General features: G+C 33.8%; 1 long non-coding RNA gene across 1 annotated transcript; it reads right to left on the bottom strand.

Moving 5' to 3' along the window:
• Window positions 1-16828: 16828 nt before the first annotated feature.
• Window positions 16829-18928, bottom strand: LOC119071365. The gene is made up of 3 exons (XR_005086632.1): window positions 18818-18928; window positions 17145-17319; window positions 16829-17078 (listed from the first exon to the last, which is right to left on the bottom strand). It is a non-coding gene; the product is annotated as an uncharacterized LOC119071365 (long non-coding RNA).
• Between the last annotated feature and the right edge of the window lie 397 nt (window positions 18929-19325).

The raw sequence follows: 19325 nt of genomic DNA, 5'->3' as shown, positions 1-19325 counted from the left end.
TTCTTCATTGGATGATGCGAAAGTAATTCATTTCATTTAAAAGCTCTATACCTGTTGAAAAACAATTACCGGAGCAAGATGATATGCTTAAATTCACACAAATGATTTTGCGAGTAGCTGAATGTTCTTTCCAAATTAATAAATCCCGTGACAACATCCAATGTTTATTGTCTGTCCCATTCGAAAGATGGTGATCACAAAAGAATTCACGTAAAATGAACCGAAAATATTCTTCATGTAATGGGTCATTTTTGCAGAGAGCCAACAGCAATTTAATTGTCAACTTTCGCACGGGGCCGGCAATATAATCTATTACTTCATTGCCTTTGATAAAATAGGACAACTCAGGTGACAGTAATTATTTTTTGATCGTTGCCGACAACGGACAACATTGGCTTAGCAGTATTAAAATTACTTATTGCTTAAACAGCGTTGCTGTATTGTAATGGGTAAAATTTCGCAGGAGAAGATTACATTTCAGAGATCCGGAATTTCCATTTACTTATTACATCCTTTTCAATGATGTGTTCATCTGTAAATTACAATGGAATCTACACAGTTAGCAGCCCGAAACTAAGGCAAAACAAATGTGTGCATTTGCGTTGCTTCCGCTCATCTTTCCGTATTCATAAAAATCTACCCAATAATTACTTTTGCCAACTGTGAATAATTATAATTCCAAATGTATATGCTGAAAAGTGCAGACCTCGACTTCCCTTTATGATGTGCATAATTGTGTATGCAGTCAAAAGAGTAAGCAAGACATAAATTATTATAAATTTCTAACATGAACAGATCGTCAACAATTTAAATAATGGGAATTTCCAAAATATGAAAATGGTTTTCGGTAACTTTGAACGTTTGAAAATGGACATCGGTTTCAGTTTATTCGCTTATTTTACTAAAATATTTAGTTTCTCGACTGTAATATTAATTGCACAGTTACACCTCAGTTGAGCATACCTGAAATTGAAATGGGTATCGTAGAATCGTAATTGAAATTTATTCCATTGAATTGAAAATTCATCTGCTTCATTGTGGTAGAAACATTGACCAGCTTTATCGTCTTCGTCATGCTTTTCTCAATCACTAGTGTAGTAATTCACGTTGCCATTGACACCATTTAATATGAACGGAAAGTGGTGATTAAAGTATGAATAACGTTGTGTGTTTCAACCCGAGAAAATATTGTTGTGTGTTTTACGAGAACTTATTTCATGGTGATGTTAATTTGTAAGCTTGAGAGAAGCTTGTCAAGGAATGGCATATTTCGCAAATATTTGTTTTGAAATTGAAACTTTTTCAAAAATGGAACGGCATTACGTAATTGAAGATCTTATTTTAAAATCCACAGAATCATATTCTCATGAACAACGATTTACATTACCTTCTATTGGTAACATCAGGATGTTGGTGCCATGGAGTGATTTACAGTACTCATTGCCATTTGCAGTACATCTAATATTTCTCAAATCAACAAACGGCTAAGATATCCATTTTCATTTTTTCCATTAAAAATAAAATCCATAAACGTTTCAATTACTGCCACTCCAACCAACATTTACCAAAATTTCTTTGCTTAACGTTACATCTGTCATCGGTAACGACATCAGTAATAAATAAGAAGCTTTGATGCAAGAGAATGTTCAAAAAATGAAGTAAAAGATTTAAATCAATCACTAGGAAATATTTGGATCAAATGAAGTAATAGATCCGATAGTAAAACTGCTTTTTATGTGTAAAGTGTTGATACAAAATCTTTTACTTCATTCGTCTTAACATTTGATCTTGCTAAAAATACCAAAATACAATATTAACCGGAGGTCATCCTTTATTGCTATTGTTGTGACTATCCTTTTAAAAATGTAATATTTGATGTACTTAGTACTTTAGTACTTACTGCAAAGTTCTTAGAACTATCCATAAACGGGAAGCATGACGATGTACAAAGTAAAGCAGCTAAAGGCGTTGCAGCAAAAGATGATGAAAAATCTTTTACCTCTTGCTACATGAAAGGACAGTGGCTTGAACAAGCACCTTAGGAAAAGGATAATCTCGAATACATCTGTGTGTATCTGAGGGTTGGAAGACGAAATAGGCATCATATGCGATTTCCACAAATTTTACCAACCGAGACGTGGATTTCTAAGTGATACCATCGGAAGTCTTTAAGTTGGAGGCTGCCATGCTAGACAGGTTCCTAGTTAAAACAGGAATGATTTACATGAGAAACGGATAAGAAGCAAAGGGTCGTTAAATCTGTTTTTCAGGATCAGGCTCGCCTGGTGGTCCTAAAATGATAAAAAAGGATAGTAACCTGAGGGTCATTCTTTTTGCTGTCATTGTCGATAACAGATGAATGCCCATTAAAGCATCCAGGTCGATGTATATGAAAGCAAAACATGCCCGCATACCTTTTAAATTGTACAGCAACAAAAAAAGTCAGACTTATACATGAATTTTTAAATAAAATGACTGAAACACGGTGTGTGTGAATATTATTTAACAGCAAACGTAAGCCGAGATTAATTTATCATTTTTATTATTCGGAAAAATCAAATAAAAGTCTGAATTGTTACCAACTGCAATCGGGTGCGAATTGGAAGTCATATACACCAGTTCTGCGAATTTGGATTATATATGGACCGTTTAAAGGACGATAATTTGATTGTAAATCTCAAATTGAACCGATTTTCATCATCCACAATCCACATTAATGATTTTGTTATCATTGATATTTTAGCGTCGTTTCGTGATAGACACTGCATGCAGTACGAAATCTTTAGGACACTCACAAGGGAGATTAGTCACTGCTGTTTTGTACCATAGTTTAATAACTCTTCAAAAATATGTTTCAGTTAAGGGTATGAAACAGAAATGAAAATAAATAACGAAGAGGAGGTGTTTTTTACCCAGTAAATATGGCAATTTTAAATACATCGACTGGATTTGGCACATTTATTTTGTCCCGTTTTGTTACAAAACATTGGAGAAAATAAAATAAAAGCGCAGTTATAACTAAATATCACAAAACTTTGTGTTTTTTTTTGTGTGTGTGTGCATATTTCGGTTATTTATTGCACCTATAAACCGTAGAGAAAATTTTGGTGTAAAATTTGCCAAATGGAGCATATACAATGTGTTGGCACACATTTTTACTTCATAGCCTGTATAGACAGTTGGGAAATATTTTTGTTAATAACTTTGTTATATTCATTGAAAATAAAAGGCTAATAATTTCACATTTTTACCAGAAAAATTTCCATTCTCGGTTATAAATTCGTTGTGAACATTTTATTCGCAGAACAGGAAAAAGTCGTGAAATAAATTAGTGAACAATTGAATTCCAGATGCAGCAGATGTACAGATATGCATATGTATACGTGAGATGAGTTATACAGGACAGTATCACATTCTTTCGTAGATGTTGCAAACAATTTGTAAAATTGTGCGCTGAGTGTTTCGACCTTCTTGCCATTTCGATGATCAATGCATCAATTTAAAAAAAAGGACACTAATGGGAGGAAGAAAGAATAATGCCTGGACCACTGCGACATAATAAACTATAAAAGAACGATTCGTTCGGATTAAAACTACAGTCACGCACGTTACATCCATAATTACGAGTATAAAGATCGAATTTTGGAACGTTATGTTTGCTTAAAAAACGAACAAATTTAGCAGGACAAATGAATCGGCAAATTCTACAAAATTATTCGGAATAGCTATTTATCTACCAAGGTTTATATGAAGGTTTTATAACATACTGCATGTCCGAGGTTGTCACGACCAACACGTGGTAAATATAATCTTTTTGATGATGGAAAGAAGGAATTCGAGGCTTGGTTCGCTTGAAAGAGGAGAGTTCCGTTGTTCTTTTTTTTTCTGGGAAAGGTTCACATCAGGCTTGCTTCGATTTCGTTTGAAAATATGGTAAGAGAAAATTCGAAGATAAAACAAAAGAAAAAGGCTTTGTTGTGTATACCCTACCATTATGTATTCTTGCGGGGCTAAACTTTGGGTTCATATACCATTTCACAAAAAAAGAAGATTTTTCATCCGTTCGGCGTGAATAACCTTACTTTCTTCACTCAAATGCAATTCGAAGATTGCGTTTTGTTGACGCTTTCCCTGATTACAGATCAGGTGTGAAAATTTCCCATTTGCAACTGTCACTTTGTCAAAACAAATACAATAGTGAAACAAATTGACGTGTTTGTTTCATAGATAAAAACGGTTATTCACGCCCCGCACGGATGAAATATTATGTGAAAGTTTGCGGCCATAAGTCGCTCTCACGTTGGTAAACAAATACACATTTCAGGTGTGCATAGTGATTTCCCATATTTTCTCTGAGAAAATTGAGTTCTGTTTACTTTCTCTTCCGTCTGAAGAGATTAGAACTTTTCTCACTCGAACTGTCACTTTGTCTGGCCACAAATATCACTCTTGTTGGAATTTCCCATTTTCTCTTGTCGGTAAACAAATAACTATTCTTATCTGTGACTGCTATATAACATTCAGGGTATTTGCTTGGTAGAAAAAGGACCATATTTAACAGCATCAACCAATTTGTATATGTGTATATGTATAAAATGTTGGATAAAAAGGATAAAAATCTAAATGTTTAATATCAGTAACTTTAGCTTGTTTCCTTAAAAAAAAATCGAATTCTCAAGTTCATTCTACGTATCATCAAGAATAATTTAAGAAATTTTCGACAAGCTAATAAATATCAGTTATTAATTACATTCTCTAAAATTCATAAAGCAAAATGTATACCAAGTATACTTTGACGTAATTTTTCAGAGCTTTTCCTTCAGAAATCATAAAATATTTTTTCCTCATAGTAAGTATGTTTAACGTTTATGGCATGTTACGCCATTACATGTACGTACGCACTGCACTTAAAAGAGAATTTTAATTTAATTTTTCTTTCAACTTTAAAATATGATTACATGAGATGATGCTGACATCAAACAAAAAGACAACTTTGCCATCCATTAAAGATAATGATACACGAAAATAAAAATAACATTCTTCTGGAACATGTTTAACATTGTTTGACTCTCTCTCTCTCTTCCACCCCCCATTTAAGGCTTGATTTCCATTTACCAAGTACTCCTGTGAGAGACAAAATTGATTTTTTTTCAATTTTTGCTTTGTTTACTTGACAGCTTGCTCTCTTCACAGCTCTCTTACGGAGTACTTTTTGTTGAGTGGAAACCATACTTAATAATTGCTTTCCATTTACCAAAACAGTACTCTGTGTGAGAGATAATTTTGTCGCTCACACGGAGGACATTTTTGGTAAGTGGAAATCAAGCATTAAGTTTAACATAAAAACGCCAAGGAGAGAGATGTATGTGCTCAATTTCCATGCATGGCTGCTAAACAACATTTTCGATAAATTGCCAACATGAGTTGAAAGTTTAACTCACAAAACATTGTCTTTCACTCTGTGATTTGTTATACAAAACACATCACATTCATATACATGGCATTCTAGTTGATGGATTCGTCATAAATTTTCTAAACTTATGCTGTGTGCGGCAGCGGTTCAAACCCCAAGCCAAGAACTTTTAGATTTCAATATCATATATCGCAGCATTATATGATTCTCTCAAAAATGTACTTTATGTTTCGTTGTAATGTGTATGGGGAGTTTTCGTTTTTTTTTGTTGAATACAGGCGGTTCATGTTCGGTGAATTTGAAATTTGACTATACGATCTCTCGCAGGGGCCTATTTTTTCCACAAAGCAATGTCGGGCTCTGTAACTCTAATACGGAATGTCAATGTATGTTATGTGTGTATGTGAAAATATGGGGAAAAATACGAAGAAAATGTTTGCAATTTCACTTGATAAAAAATAAAGTTAAGGGAATTCTGTTGACAGGAAATATGTGAACATTTTGTTAATGTAACTGCGTGTTGGATGTTATGTGGGTGAGGTAATGGTGTCATTTTGCATCAAAATAAAAATTTGTTTAGATATTCATTTTGAGTCGGGCATATATGATGTGATATATGACAACATATATATCACACTATACCAACAGCTGTTGGTATGAATTGCTCTGCCGCAATTCTATTTACAATCCATTCGAAGAAAATTTCGAAGAAGATTTTTGTCATTTACCTCTTAACGGCTGTAAGAGAATTGAGCAATAAAAACCAATTTGAAATGAACGAACATCTTATGTACAAAAGATTACCGAGTAAATTGCTTTTCATTTTGTGTCGCACTTTCGTACTAAAAAGAACATTTACGATACATTGAATTGACAAAGCTCGAATAAGACATTTTGGTCATTTACACGAGTTAACAGGTTTTAGCAGAAATTCGTCATGAGAGAGAGATTTTTTTCGACAGAAACTAAACCGAACATGAAAGATAAAATATATCCAGCAAAATACCGGTTCTGTGAAAAATACCGGTTTCGTGAAAAAAAAATTCGGCAATAATCCTTCGAGTGGTCGTCACTGCATTTCCAACGAAATACAATAAAATCAATGGTTCCCTGATTTTGTTTTTTTTTTCGTCAAGTTGAATTTCAGTGTAGAAATTACCAGCTGGTCTACTTCTTTAATTAAATTAATTAAAATTTGATATTGTTTAAAAAAAAAAACCTTGGAACGAACAATTCGTATGATCTGGAATTTCCAATGGTATCACAGAGATCGGTTAAATTTGCATTTAAAATGTTTGTCGATTTATTTGACTGGGTTTGCGTTGGGTAACCAAAATTCCAGATCATAAGAATTGTTCGGTTCATTCCAAGTTTTTTTTTTCAATGAGAATCAGATTTTGATTAAATTAATTGGAGAACTAGACGCAAATGCGACTTTAATTCGCCACCCACCGGTTCAAAAAATATATCGGTACATGTTGTGGTATTGTCGGTAATGAGCTGAAAGGTATTACCGGTGAAATGAAAATATATTTTTTAACTCGGCTATTGCAATCTTTTATTCAAATTTTATGCGACGTGTTTTAACTGCAATCATGAAATATCTGTGTAGGAGAGTGTAATGAGTCTTCAACCCGTTTGTGGAAATTTCCAATAAAATCTGTTTGTTTATTGGAAATTTCCGCTTAATATTTCTACACTATTGCAGGTACAAAATTAGAGAAAAATTAAATTTTCTAACGCAGATCCCTAAGTGAAAGTAAATTCCAGTAATATCTGGTTTAGGTGTGAATCTGATTTTTATTTATTGCTGTCGTTTCGTTGAAGGAAGAATTTTTCGTCTTTTTTTATGATAAACGTATTTTGTTTATGTATTAGTCGTATGTTGGTATATGTAGAACAATATACATCCAATTAGTAGATTCAGTTGAAAAGAAAAACAAATTTGATTTGAAATTTTTCGGTTTATTGATTTCATCATTTGCATAGATTTTTCGACCTATTATTAATCTTAGTTCAATAGATTAGAGAAAACCTTCCAAGAATTTTTTTTTCTGCATTTCTCTCTGACCCAGGGCATATAATTCATGTCTCAAAATTCTTAAAACGCTCAGTTTCTTGAAATTCTCAAAAATAAAATTTCAAGCATTTTGAAGAAGCTTTGAGAATTTTATTTCTTAAAAGTAGGCACTCTCTCTGACCTATAAGAACCTGGGATTATTTCCAATTTATCTCTTCAAAAAATTACATATTTCTCTGTTGAACATATTCAAATTAACTATGGGCCGACTATTCCGTTCTACATGATTTCAAATACAATGTATGTCCGAAAAGGTCGGCCATTAGTAACTGAATTATTGACGATCGTTTTGTGCACGCAAAACAAAACAAATTTTCCACGAAATTGAAATTGATTTTTTTTTTTTCGTCTTAAAGTCACTTGTTACGCGCCATTTTAACTGCTGTTCATTTAAACGAGAAATCCTCAATTCTATCCGTACTACAGATTTCCAAACAATGCAGTACGGAACAAAGTGAGTGTTTCCAGAGTAAAAGTTAAAAATGAAAAGAAAAATATGACGTCGTAGGGTTCGTTTGTCACATTTTTTTAAAAACAATGAAATAAATAAATTTTGATTTTAACTTTTAACTTTTAGGACAAATTAAAATCAATTCTTTTATGAACACACGTAACTCACTAAAACAATTGCTCGAAAAAAGGTCAAAATATTCCAAATAAATGCAAAGAATCACGAGAGCCACTTCATTATATTCACAATTGCCGTTTGATTGGCTGCTGCTTTGAAATACGAGAATCTTCAGTTTGTTGTCGTACTACAATGATAAAAAAATGCAGTACAAAACAAACTAAGTTTCCAGTAAATCATTTCTAAATCAAACAAATTTAAATACAAAAATGTAAAAAATGTTTAGATGCAAAGAGCTGTGTTATCTAGTCGATGTATTAAGAACAACTGAAAGGATCATACGGTGAGGTCCAACTCAACACATAAGTTGCATTTTTGCTGATTTATTGTTATTCTTTTTTCGGTACATTTACATATTATTCACCTCAGCAGGTACAATATCCTGTACGAGTGTGAGTGCGGCTAAATGTAGTAATTATGTTCTAAACGTTCGAATGCCTACAAGAGAAATATAATTTAAATAGCGAAAAAAATGACAAAAACATTGTTGCCAAATTTTTAGGTGAATGTAATTATGGTCATTCTAAAACCTTCCATCCCTAAGTTCGTTGAAATTTATTTCTAACCTCCAGTCATTATTCTCGTGGTATGTTGCCATTTATCAGGCTAAAGTAAATGGTTCTGCTGAAATGCTTATCGCGGTATAATCATTAAATCTGTTACTTCTTTTGTTTAAAGTATCGTCTGATGATTGGTACCAATTCTTTTACTTCGTTTGTTCCAGCACGTATTTTTTTATTTTTTGTTCCCGATATATCGATAACAGATAATAAAAAAAAAACAAATTTACCGATCTGAGCCGTCACGATTTTTTAAGAACCTACAAAATAGTTATTCATGTATCGAGTGGAAAGTGATTTTTTATGAGTTTTAACTAACAGGTAGCCATGCCATGAAAATATAGTTTTCCCTAAAACTAAATTCAGATATCCAAATCTGCACATTTCCTGATCAAAGAGAAAATAACTTCATTTTTGTGGTGATTAGGTGACGACAGCGACTACAAAAAATAGGAAAATAAATCGGGCTAAAATATGTTGTTCCTGGGAAAATATACTCACGCCCTGCAAACCGAAATTCTGAAAAAGTCTTCGAAACATTAAATAAAAATCAGAAATTAAATGGTACTTCCATGATCTGTTCAAAGTACAGAATGACAAGGAACGATTTGAATTTTTGCAGAAACGGAGTGGTCAAACCCTTTTGTAGGGCATTCCTGTGAAATTATTTTATATTTTGGTCTGGTGGAAGTATAGAGCAATGGCCAGATTGACATATAGGCATTACAACCTATTTTCCAATAGATTCTAAACACACGAAAGATAGTTGTTTTACATCGTTCATATTAATCGTAAAGAAATAAACATGAATTCTCTTCTAGTACCCTTGCCCGATACGCCTTTCGATCCCATCTGCGGCTCTGTCTCATCGTTAGAAGCCTGACATACAATGGTTGTGGTACAATGAGTTTTTTCAACATAAACTTTGGCGTCTTGTGTAACTTATGCCATGAAAATTTCATTCTCCTTTCCTTTATGGAACTTCTGTATACCGCAATATTTCTCCCAGAGCAAAGTTTAATGTGCTATACGCATCTGAAACAAACTGAGCCGACAAATTATTATTAAAATCATATTTGATTTGATATTGTTATTTGATTCACTTGGGGCCATAATAATATTACTTACATCTCGTTATACTGTCATGGTAACAGGAAAAACGCTTGATTTCGTTATAAATTGGTAGGAAAGTGAAATCCATACGATGTTGTTGAATCGAATTTCTTGTAAATATATTCTTCTGATTTTCAATAGCAATTTAATGGGAATCGATCGAACATAAATGTATTGATTAAGTTAATAAGGCTGAAGTGCTTTCAGTCGTTATTGATTGTGCATTTTTAACGGCAGCTCATCACATCCCTTAAGTGTGTTGGTGTCTGATTGAAAAGCAGTAACAGATGTGATATTGATGTACTTGCCGTCTATAAAAGACGCTTAATGCTAAAAGAGACAATGAATGAATGTGCACAACCGTGTTAGCTAAACTCAGTTTAGTCATTGGTAAAATGTATTCTGAACAGATCTGGCCATCATGTGATTAAAACGAACTCACCACATATACCCATCCTTCACTAGGTCGTGCAAACCTTTTAAGAATGGCACGTGAATAACGGAATAAATTCATTGAATCTGCTACTTCAGCTGTTCATAGCATCTTTCAAAATCTTGTACTTCATCTGTTTTAACATTAATTTTACTTAATTTATTTCTACTAAGCTTTTTTCTCTTGTTGTGGTCTATAACTGATGATGATCAATTTTGTTGGATGTACAAACAGACTTTGCAGTACCAGTTATAGGTGATTTTTAGTTCGACTTTACTGATCTTCACTAGAAAACGACTGACCACCGTTTCGATCTGAGAGACGATTTAGGTGCATTTTTTAATGATGTTCATCATCACTATCAACGATCATCAAAATCGTTCTCCATAGATTAAACACTTACCACTAAAATACGTTTCTTTGCAGACAACATTCGATACTGCTGATGCGACAACATTCCTAAATGAATGTTATTATAATTCCACTTAATTTTTGCTTGTTTTCGGTGTTAGCACTTTCGCAAGCATAATATACAAAAGCAAAACAACAACAAAATTAAATCACGTTACAAGTTCTCAAAGGATTTATGAATGTTGTTAATATCAAATGCACAAAATGAAGATCGCTTTAAGAAAATATAAATTTCACCCACTTGATATTATTAAACGTGTAAGATGTAAAACATTGGAGGGACGTATAGATTCAGTGTGTCTGGGTATACAATGTGTACAAAATTACATAATATATTCTAGAAAAGTTTTCTCAACAATGTCTTACAATAAATCCCCCAATTTGTTTACACACAAGAAAGTATCTTAATTAAAATCTTGTTTGGTATACGTGAGATATTCTAGCTATATGCAATTATTCCGGGCTTTTTTTTCGTATGGAAAAGCATTTCGTAAAGCGAAAATGGTTTTATTAAAGAGCGAAACTTATTTTTAGTTTTTGTTCCACACTTTTCGTAGCACTAAAACGTTCAGAGTGTTTAATTCCAACTTAAACTTAAACAAACCTTTTAAACAATATCTGCTCGAACAATACATCCAAACTGTTATACCCATTCTGCAAACATCAATAGAGTTCATGATTTGCATGAAATCTTAAGGTTATGCATCTGATCGAAAATGTTTAATGTCTTCCATTCAGAAGTGGAGTGAACGAGGAACGATTATAATAGTCACATCGAGATAACTACCTATTCAATTGTAGTTTGAAAATACGTGTTGTAAGTGAACACTTAAATTGGTGTACGTGCACTCGATAATTAGACATTTGAATGTGAATGATCATTGCTCAAAGATTTCATACACAGACTACGCTAAAAATGACGAAAACAAACCCTTGCGTATACACCCAAAATTAGCATTAAACTGTGGTAAGGTTAAATGTATGTTAGAACTTCAAAGTTGACGATGATGAGGAAGATGTAATGATCTTATTATTAGCCATCTCTTTTTGACTACAATAATCAACTCACATTGAATAGGTTTAAACCGAGGGGTTGACAACCGATTTTCCAAACGACATTCCTCTGATGAGGAATTCAAGAATTTTCTGATGTTTTCCAAGAATTTTCAGAGGGTTTTTTACTGATTTTGTTTGGATCGGTTCAAAGAGTTTTTTTCAATTTTCAAGGATTTTCTTCTTTTTATTTGATTTTCTTGAGCATTTTAAAGGTTTTTAAATGATTTTGCAGATTTTTGTGAGGTTTCCCTTATGGATTTTCTGTGGATTTTAGAATTTCGTAAAATTTTGAAGGATGTTCTATGAATATCGGTCCCTCAGTTTAAGTAATAAAAATAAGAGATTAAATGTACCATAATGATTCGTGAAAGGCTGTTTTTACGAAAATTGTAATGCTCGTTTCTCATGTAACGATGGAATCAAAAAATAAAACATCACCAGTTAAGCATGGAATGCAATGCCTAACGGGAGTCCTTTCACTAGTCAAACTAAGGGATGTGGAAGTAAATTAACACATAGCCAATAATTACCTCCTAGACCTCCACAACTTTCACCTAAATTATTTATTCCCTTGAATGTAAGTCAGGGTCTTATGCCGGAAAATACCCAAGAATGTTTGGCCCAAAGGAAAACATTGAACATTGAAAACCGGAATTGTTTGTCCCAATATTTTGCTTGTAAACACGATAACTTGAGTAATTGTCAACCAGTTACTAATTTTATTTTTTTAATCGACGCAGAATTGAATTCCTGAGGTTAAATTCGAAGATGGGCTATGTGGGATTAAGGATCTCTCTAAGTATCCACTGTTTGAAATTCAATCAATCGAAAAAGATAACTTTGATGGAAATTGATTTTGTCGGTTAGTTATATCCATCTATATCGCATGATAATCAGCTATCACGGTGATAGTCAGGTGAAAGTCAGCTATCATGGTGATAGTTGGCCATAGTCAGGGATAGTCACGTGAAAGTCAGCTATAGTTTTCTAACGCTGATAGTCAGGTATCACGGGCAAAAGTAGCAGATTTCAAGCCATGACATAAAATATTTATAAAATTTTATGAAAAACCATTTTCTGAATCGTTATTCAAATGTATGGAATGACACTAAAAAACAATCAAACAGAAAACTTCAGGACTCTTACGAGTGTGAAGTTTGCGGCCAGAGCGAAGCGAGGGCCGTAATTCGCACGATACGTGCTATTTTACTCATGACTAAAGGTTTTGTGAATGTAGTAAGTACTGTAGAGTCCTATCGACTCTATTCTTTTCACTTATCGATTTTCTTGTCAGAATTTTTGCAAATATACGTAACCTATTTGCCAGGATTTCCTGAGCGGATGGAATTTTGGCTATAGGCGTATAGTAAATGATAACTTGGAAAAAGGTCTAATTCACTTCTGTTTCCCGAAGGGGAAGAAACAACTCCTTTTAAATGAAAAAGAAAAGAACTTTATTAATCAAATAATTTCACTTTGAGTTAGCTTTAAAAACAAAGTCTTTATTATATTTCTAACACTTTTCTTCTTATTTAATTAAGCAAAAATTATTTTAAACACAACTTAATGAACACACGACGAATTTCAAATTTTCACGACGACCCGAAAGGATAAGACAAGACAACCTCTGGATTCTTCCAGCGGTTTTATTTATAATCTTTTAATCATCGAATCTTTTCCATATGATTGAGGAAAGGGTTACAGGTTAATTTTAGATCGTGGTACTTCGATCTTTCATGAAGAATGGTGCGAGATCGTACTATGCATACCTTGATTATGCATGTGAAATATTACGTTCGAATATGGGATTCTATTTTGGGTTCGTGGTTTTAAGGGGAAACGAACGATTTGATTTGGAGGTTACATAATTGTGAGAGTTCAATTATGCTTATGTGGTCTAATTTATGTATGTGCAAGTGGAGGTCATATTTTGGTAAAATATGGAAAATATTTAACTGTTATTGCCTGCGACAATTTTTAATTGCTTTTTTTCGAGCATTAGGAGCGAGTATTTGTTTTTAAAAAAAAGAGTTTGGGACCATAAATAATTGAATTTTAACGATCGCTTGTCCCATTATGATTTTTAGAAATTGGGAACATAAATAGTTCGCTATAAAGCGTTTGTCGTTTTTTTTTATTATTTGGAAGTTTGGGGACATAAATAACTGGATTTTAACGATCGCTTGTCCCATTATGATTTTTAGAAATTTGGAACTTGTTTGTCGCCTTTTTATTTGAAAGTTTGGGGACATAAATAATTATGAAAATGGAAATCTGCGGTGGCATGATTTTAATGCTGCGTGTGTGACCGTATTTGGGAATGGATTCCTAATTTTAGAATAGGATGGGATTGGATTTCGTTGATCAGTTTCGATTGATCGATTATTTTGATGTAGGTAGTGATGATTTCACTACAGTACCGGGGGGCTTCCTTTTTGTACATAAGTGTAAGGGAAGAACGTCTAAGAACGTCAATGGAAAATAAAATGAAATTGATTAAAAATATTTTTCAATATATTGTCAATCAAGGGACCTGACCCGCTTAAAAGGTGGGGCCTAGTTTTATTAATAAAGAATGGTGTGGGCCGATGAAAAGCAATCATCATGTTCAATTGCCTCTGGCACGGGCTACAACGGTTACACGCACCCAAAAAAAACCTTTTCTTCTTGTCTCATAAATACTTTACTTTGTCTGCCCATGAGATCCAAGCAAATATTACAACTTGAAGTACGAAACGATCCCTATTAGGCGACTTAAAAATTGTAAATGGGAAGCGAATATCTGTAAAAAAAATTGTTACAACAAGAAATCTATCCGAGCTGCGATGGGTTTTGGGACGATATTTATTTATTTTTATATTTTGTTATAAATCTATAATCTACTTAAAAATGATACATGTCTATGCCTCCAGTGAAATATTAATTATATCGTATCGAGAGACATACAAGAAATATATTAAATCGAACTTTTCATCCCTATCCCATCTTCATGTAATTCCGATTTAACAAGAAGCACTCGTTTACATACAGAAAAAAAATAATGCCAAACCAAACCATTACTCTTCGTAGAACATCCTGCAGGCATTTAAATGATCTGACAAGTCAACCATCAAAAACTTAATTTTTCTCAGAATATATTCATTGAATGGATTCCGATATATTTTTGTAATGTAATAACCAACCATCCAACCGGTTTGTCATGAATTTTGCTCAACAAAAACCACCTTGGTCCTGATACTATATGCAAACTGTATACAGGGGTAAGGATTTGTCATTTATCTGTGGAATGGTTGTGTGTGTGTGTGTGTGTAGGTAGTGTGTTATGTCGGTTTCTGCTAAACATTATGCTACAGATTAAATGAAATATGGGTGAAGCATAATGTTATATTTTACTAGATTCGGCTTCCGGCACGTGTATTGATCAACATCCGTGATAATGAAATGAGAAGAAAATTATCTTCTGTCGATTTTTATCATGAAAATTATTGATAGGTGTTTGGGACAGATACAGTAAGGTATAATTTCAGTAGACACGTAACTACATGCAGAAGACTAGACTCTTCGTTACTATACAGAGTAATTCTCTATTCGAATGCGAGTTCACGTCCTATAAAGTTGCTTCGTCTTTATTTTATATATACAATACTCACCTGAAGCATTGGCACTTTCTGTTGATTGAAATTTTTGTGAAAAAGAAAACAGGTACAACTTTTCACTCCAGTAATCGTATCAGAGTCGTGTTGCTATATTTAAATTTGCGTTTTTGTTTTACAATTTTTCGTTGCTGATGCTAATGGATTCAAGGAAATTGTCAATTGCGGCAGTAAGGTAAGGATCAGAATTTTAAGTATTGTCACACCATAAAAATCAAGCAATTTACGATGTACATTCATTGAATAGTAGGTTACATTGGATGCAGCGAAAGTAACTCATTAGGTACATCAGGTAACAATTTTGTAATGAAAGCAAACAGGGCCGTACTGGCTACCAAAAGAAGCTCCTGTGAAATGTAGTAGATGTAGCTTAAAGTGAAGAAAAGGAGCCAAAAAGCACTATTGAAAGGCGACAATATAGTTACAATTTAATATAGTCCGAGCCTGAAAGCAAACTCACAAGTGTGTTTTTGAGTAACAAGCGTCGGTAACTGTCTTTTCGACAAGTGTTTCAGTCCAGGTATCAGGTTGACCTGACCCGTTCTGCGCCTTATGCCGAAGAAAGATGCTCAAAAACACAGGAGTGCGTTTACGAATAACACAAAGTTGTTTCCGAAGTAATGAAGTACAATTTATTCTGTTTACTACCTGACTGTGAAAGGAAAGTGAAACGAATGAAGTGAAAACAGTCGAAATGTCATTTTCCCAGGACGTAAATTGCTGTGTAATGATCAACTTTCGCGTGGGGCAGGTAGTAAATGAACATCCGCGTAAATTGTGAAAATACAATCCAACTGTATAAATCCTTTAGGGGCAGGATAACATTCTGAAGTCTATGCAGAAATTATTTAGCGAATGAATATGTGACAAATATTCTGAATAAATAGACTCTTATGACAAACAGTTTGTCGTGGCACACGAAAGCGAATGTATTACCATAATTCAAACAAAATCGCAGCAAGGCCAGAAACAGCCCGAGTGAGCCAGATTTTTAAAAGATAGAAAAAATTCTGAAGAAGAAAAATTTAAATGTACAACCAGACTATGGGAATGAATAATAAGGGATAGGAAACAGGATTCTTTTGAAAAAATCATCCAACAAGAGATAAAAAATTGAAAAGTCATCTGTGCAAAGCTGATCAATTAAAATTATACTTATTAATAGGATTAATGGTGGAAATCATATTTCTTGTGTGAACATGTTGAGTCCCATTGACAGGTGAGGGATTTCAATCAAAAACTAAAAAAAAAAAAGTTTCGCTGTCGTGAGTAACATGTCACAAGTAAAGTTTATTTTACTCGATGGTGACGGCCGACTAGGCGAAACTTCTCTTCATGTTTTTTGAATAAAATTCGCAATTGTCTATGGAATAAATAATGGAGATAGTTTCTTGTGGGGTTACCGACTTCGTGACGCCCTACGAAAATTTCTTAGGGATTCTGCAAGTAAATTACTACACAAAAAAAGGTTGACTAAATGTTTAAAAAAATATCTTGATGGCGTAAATCACTACTACAGTCGTGTTGAAATAGTGCACGTGCTATCTGACTTTACGTCAGTCTCTTGAAACAATATTTCCGATAAATATTGAGCTTGAAACAGGCAAAACTTTCCTGTATTTTCTGCATCCTTTGCTATATCTTTCGCAGAAAGTGAAAATGAGCAGTTTATAATCATTAATACGATCCAAGCCGACGTGTTCAGAATGAGTATCCATTCAGTGTTATCACCTAAAAAAAAGACAAATAGTTGATGAGGTGTCCCTCATGAGGAGCATCGTATCAACATTCACTAACCTACAAAATATGACACAAATAGCCACAATCCACGCCAAACATTCATGCCGGACACTAGGGCTACCATTGTAAAGATGTAAAGGAAAAATAATTTTTGATTCTCGTATTTATCGTACAGTATGCCAATGTATGTTTGTATAGAAAAGCAAATAAATGCTAACAAATAGCCAAACACCTGAAAAGAAATGAATGAATGGGAAACAGAACTACACTCGAAAAATATCCAAATGCACGACTTTATGAGTTGACAAAAATATATGGAAAATAGAAAAACTGACTGTATGTCGAATTTCTTCAAAATCTTCATTGCCCGAGTTATCGATCACGAGATAGTAAAAATAAGCTATCACAGAACGAAATTGAATTTTTATTTATGCAGCATCGTCTAAGACTCAAAACAGGTAAGGTCTGATCTGAAATCTTACCTGAAATCTTACCTAATTCACCTCAACTTTTACTGATTCAGGTAAATTCAGTCAGGATTTTTTTTAAATTCAGGTTCTGTTCTGTTTTTTTTTTTAAATAAAAATATAAGCTTGCACTGTTAACACTTGTAAGAAATAGTGGAAATGGATGTACTGTTCCTAAATTCTTCAATTTTTCCATATTTTCCTTAATTTTTCCGAAAATAACTTTTTGGTTAATCAAAGAAAATATGGAAAATATTGTGAGGGTTTCTTTTGAAAATCCACCTATCAAAATCGGACCCATTTCATCTGGAATGGAGGTCTTTGCCAGTAGACCTCAAAACAGGCCTCACACAGTCTCGAGCCACACCTGGTTGCTGGTGGAAGATCTCCGAAGTTGGAAAAATAGTATTTGTTATCCGAATTTTTTGGCCGTTATAAATGATCGTTCCGGGTGAGATTGGGCTCGTTGGAAAGCTGAGCTTAAGTACTATCGGGTAAAGCCTAGATTGATTAGATTCATTGATATATGTCTGCAAAAATTAGCAAGAAAAGTGTGAACTTTAGACAGGTCTGGGCTGGTACTGATGACGCTTAATGTGAACCAAAGATGCTAGTCGTAACATACATTGTATAGGCTTTTCATTGATACCTCATTTGCAGTGCTGGTGATTGCTGACGAGTTTTACGAGTAGCGGTTGTACTAACATAAAGTTCTGTTATGTCAGCAACCACCAGCACTACAAATGAGGTATCAACGGAAAGCTTCGACAATGTATGTTACAACTAGCATGTTAGGTTCACATTAAGCGTCATCGGTACCAGCCCAGACCTGTCTAAAGTTCACACAGATTTAGAAAATTTTTCTTGCAAATTTTTGCAAACATATATCAATGAATCTAATCAAACTAGGCATGATCCGAAAGTACTTAAGCTCAGCTTTCCAACGAGCCCAATCTCACCCGGAACGATCATTTATAACGGCCAAAAAATTCGGATAAAAAACACTATTTTTCCAACTTCGAAGATCTTCCACCAGCAACCAGGTGTGGCTCGAGACTGTGTGAGGCCTGTTTTGAGGTCTACTGACAAAGACCTTTCAAAAAATGTATATATCAATCCCAGACGAAATGGGTCCGATTTTGATAGGTGGATTTTCAAAAGAATCCCTCTGTAGAATATTGGGATATATCCGTTTACAAGGGGCGAATTTTATATCACCTTACAACGTTTTTGAAAAACTCATAGATTCGTTTTTAAACTTACCAGTGATGCCAGCGCCGAATCAAAAAGATCCTCTGGGAAAATATTCGAATTGTCATGGACGAACCAGATATCATGCCAAACAAACGCCACCACTATTTCGACAAACATTGTGGCCAAACAATCAATAAAATACATGAAACTTCCGTTAGCTTTCTCGAATTTAAATTTAAAAATTAGTGACTTCCTGTAACGGACAAGACTTTATGCCTACCTTTCTTTGAAGCAGAGTCGTCATACTGTACTGTTCCTGATCATGTCCATCAGTCGACATCATAAATGGTGGTACAAGTGTATTAGTAAACGCTCTTAAGATCATCAGAATGGTTATATTTTGAAAGATATTCAAACAAGTTCCACTAAAATCATTCGTAGATATAGCATCGAGAAAACTCCATACACCACGCCAGAAGCTAGCGAATGTATGTGCCAAGAAAAGGGCATATACTTTTGAGATCAAAATATTGACGAATTTTCGTTTTTCAAAGTACAGAAGTTTCTTAATCGTATC

The sequence above is a fragment of the Bradysia coprophila genome, assembly GCF_014529535.1.
Source record: "Bradysia coprophila strain Holo2 chromosome IV unlocalized genomic scaffold, BU_Bcop_v1 contig_144, whole genome shotgun sequence".
In the NCBI taxonomy this organism is placed as follows: domain Eukaryota; kingdom Metazoa; phylum Arthropoda; class Insecta; order Diptera; family Sciaridae; genus Bradysia; species Bradysia coprophila.
The sequence above is the reverse complement of the archived record's forward strand: the minus strand, read 5'-3'. Positions and strand labels throughout refer to the sequence as shown.